Source organism: Panthera leo, chromosome A3, assembly GCF_018350215.1.
Source record: "Panthera leo isolate Ple1 chromosome A3, P.leo_Ple1_pat1.1, whole genome shotgun sequence".
Taxonomy (NCBI): domain Eukaryota; kingdom Metazoa; phylum Chordata; class Mammalia; order Carnivora; family Felidae; genus Panthera; species Panthera leo.
This window is the reverse complement of record NC_056681.1, coordinates 136,850,157-136,853,639: the sequence shown is the minus strand read 5'-3', so window position 1 is coordinate 136,853,639 and position 3,483 is coordinate 136,850,157. Positions and strand designations below refer to the sequence as shown.

Here is a 3,483-nt window from a genome sequence, read left to right as displayed (position 1 = left end):
CAGATGAACTCGGATAATTCAGCGCTGCCCACGCCCCGGTATTCTCTGCGTCACTAAAGACCTAGCCAACCGCAGGTCTCCTCGGCAGGGCAGGCATGCGCAGAGGAGGTTATGTGCTGCAGGGAAGACGCTGGCACAGTGAACCCGGTGGTGCGGGAGCCGCTCCCCCACGGGGCTTCCTCCGGTCCCGCCAACCAGTGGCCGACCCTCCATCCGGAAGGCTGAGTGAGGGGTGGGGGGCGTTTGGAGGAAGACGCGGGAAGTAAATGCTCCTTCCTTCCTTCCTTCCTTCCTTCCATCTTTCTTTCTTTCTTTCTTTCTTTCTTTCTTTCTTTCTTTCTTTCTTTCTTTCTTTCTCTTCCTTCCTTCCTTCCTTCCTTCCTTCCTTCCTTCCTTCCACCTTCCTTTCTTCCTTCCTTCCTTCCTTTTTTCCTTCTTCCTTTCTTTCTTTTTCTTTCTTTCTTCCTTTCTTCCTTTCTTTCTTCTTTCTTTCTTTCTTTCTTTCTCCTTTCTTCTTTCTTTCTCCTCCTTCCTTCCTTCCTTCCACCTTCCTTCCTTCCTTCCTTTTTTCTTTCTTTCTTTCTTTCTTTCTTTCTTTCTTTTTCTCTTTCTTCCTTTCTTTCTTCTTTCTTTCTTTCTTTCTTTCTTTCTTTCTTTCTTTCTTTCTCCTTTCTTCTTTCTTTCTTTCTCTTCCTTCCTTCTTCCTTCCTTCCTTCCACCTTCCTTCCTTCCTTCTTTCTTTCTTTCTTTCTTTCTTTCTTTCTTTCTCCTTTCTTCTTTCTTTCTCCTCCTTCCTTCCTTCCTTCCACCTTCCTTCCTTCCTTCCTTTTTTCCTTCTTTCTTTCTTTCTTTCTTTTTCTCTTTCTTTCTTCCTTTCTTTCTTCTTTCTTTCTTTCTTTCTTTCTTTCTCCTTTCTTCTTTCTTTCTTTCTCTTCCTTCCTTCCTTCCACCTTCCTTCCTTCCTTCCTTCCTTCCTTCCTTCCTTTTTTCTTTCTTTCTTCTTTCTTTCTTTCTTTCTCCTTTCTTCTCTCTTTCTTTCTTTCTCCTCCTTCCTTCCTTCCTTCCACCTTCCTTCCTTCTTTCTTTCTTTCTTTCTTTCTTTCTCCTTTCTTCTTTCTTTCTTTCTTTCTTTCTTTCTTTCTTTCTTTCTTTCCCTTCCTTCCTTCCTTCCTTTTTTCTTTCTTTCTTTCTTCTTTCTTTCTTTCTTCTTTCTTTCTTTCTTTCTTTCTTTCTTTCCCTTCCTTCCTTCCTTCCGTCCTTCCTTCCTTCCACCTTCCTTCTTTCTTTCTTTCTTTCTTTCTTTCTTTCTTTCTTTCTTTCTTTCTTTCTCCTTTCTTCTTTCTTTCTTTCTTTCTCCTTTCTTCTTTCTTTCTTTCTTTCTTTCTTTTCCTTCCTTCCTTCCTTTTTTCTTTCTTTCTTTTTTCTTTCTTTCTTTCTTTCTTTCTTTCTTTCTTTCTTTCTTTCCCTTCCTTCCTTCCTTCCTTCCACCTTCCTTCCTTCCTTCCTTCCTTCCACCTTCCTTCCTTCCTTCCTTCCTTCCTTCCTTCCTTCCTTCCTTCTTTTTTTCTTTCTTTCTTTCTTTCTTTCTATCTCTGAAGACTTGCAATTCTCTCTCTTCTGTGGGAACTTAAGAAGTATTGGTTAAATCCTTTCCTCCAGGACTCTCTGTCTTCTTTGCTAAGAGGAAAGAGAAGATGTGACGTGTAATACACTTGGCACTTTGGAATTTCTTTAGCTTGACACAGAAGCTGGCAAGATGGTACAGGGGTTTGCATGTGCCTCTCCCTCGGTGTCATCCAATGCCGACATCTTATATTATCCTGGCACGGCCATTGGAATGAAGAAGCGGACATTTGCGCATGGCCGTGAACTAAACTCCAGACCTCTCTTCAACCATCTTTAGTGAAGGACCGTTAGGAGGCAGGGGCAGCCTTAGTAGGAGAAGAGCCTCTTCCTGTCATGAATCCTCAGCCCCTTCCGGAAGGCTCACAGCCTGACAGTGGAGCCAGAGAGCCGGTCGGGCAGAGACCCGGGTCGCCTGATGGATTCAGAACTCAAAGCAAAGAGCCTACGTGTTCTGGAAGACGGAAGGTGTCCTCACACGTGCGGGCCATTATTTTGGTTAATAAAATCAATACATCTGCTTAAAGAAACTGGCCTAAACAGGGAGGAAAAACCTGACTTTTCCCAAAAGTCTGCATGAAATAAACGCGCCAGTCTTTAACCAGTAAGCTATAGCACTACCACAGAAAGGCGCTAACGCGTGTGCAGGAATAGTTGAGCGGCTGTCACCGTGCAGATCCCAATAACACAGCCACAGCCCAGGTAGGAGGCATCCACGGCCAGCATTCCAGAGGGCCTCAGACCGTCACCCACACCCTTCCTTGTCTCCTTCCTGCAAAGTCGACAACTAGCCTCTTATGGATGTCACGGCCCTGGCTTTTCCATAAAATTTTACCAACTAAGCACGTGTCTTCGATACTTTTGGTTCATGTTGCCAGTGTTTTTAGAACTTGATATAAAACACACCATCAGTAAGTCCCTTCTCGTGTCTGAGTTCTTTCATTCAGCATAGTGTTGGCCGGATCCACCTGCATTAGAATTGGTAGCTTGTCCTCATGCTGCTGTATAGCCTCCCCGTACGTGAGCCTGTACGGATTTACTTATTCCCTCAACGGATTTGTGTTTGCAGCTTGGGGGTATGATTAATAACACGGCCCTGTGTGCGGGCATCTATGTGTGTGCCTAGGAATGAAGGTGTTTGGTCATGAGTAAAAGGTACCTTGTACGTAGCTTGTAACTTCAGACTGTTTTCTGAACGGTTGTATCAGCGGAGTATGAAGGACCAGCAGCACTGGGAATGGTAAACGTGAACCATCCTGACCGCTGAGTGTTGTAGACTTGTACTCATTTAAAGCGAAATATGACATCGTCTGAGGATCTTGTAAGGCCTCGAAAACATACCTTCTGCACAATAAACCCCTTTAGATCTTCATGAGCAGATACAGCTTGGTGCAAAGAACTCTTTAATTCTCTACTCCTCAGGCCGACCCGGGTGACAGAGCTGAGTTCTACATAACTGTGAGTTACAGACAGAGTTCATCTCTCTGTCTCAGGATCACGTGGCAACCATCAGGGAAGCCACAGTTACAACATGACAGAGACAGATGCCTGGGGGTGGGGGGGCTCAGTCAGTTAGGTGTCTGACTCTTGATTTCGGCTCAGGTCATGATCTCGTGGTTCATGAGTTCGAGCCCCACATCGGGCTCCAGCCCGCACCTGCTTGGGATTCTCTCTCTCCCTCTCTCTCTGCCCTTCGCCTGCTGTCTCTCTCCCAAAACAAAGAAATAAAAAGACCGAGGCAGAACTCAGCCGAATTCAAAAGGCCAGAGGAAGGTGAAAGGTCATGGCTGCAGAGGCAAACTTTCAGAAAGAGGGGAGACCACTTACGGGCAGGGCAAGATGAGGGAAAGCACTTTGCAT

The 3,483-nt window shown here is 45.1% G+C and overlaps 1 long non-coding RNA gene across 1 annotated transcript; it reads left to right on the top strand.

Annotated features, from left to right (window-relative positions):
* The first annotated feature begins 96 nt into the window (after positions 1 to 96).
* Positions 97 to 2,541, top strand: LOC122215180. The gene is made up of 2 exons (XR_006200292.1): positions 97 to 262; positions 1,660 to 2,541. It is a non-coding gene; the product is annotated as an uncharacterized LOC122215180 (long non-coding RNA).
* Positions 2,542 to 3,483: the final 942 nt, after the last annotated feature.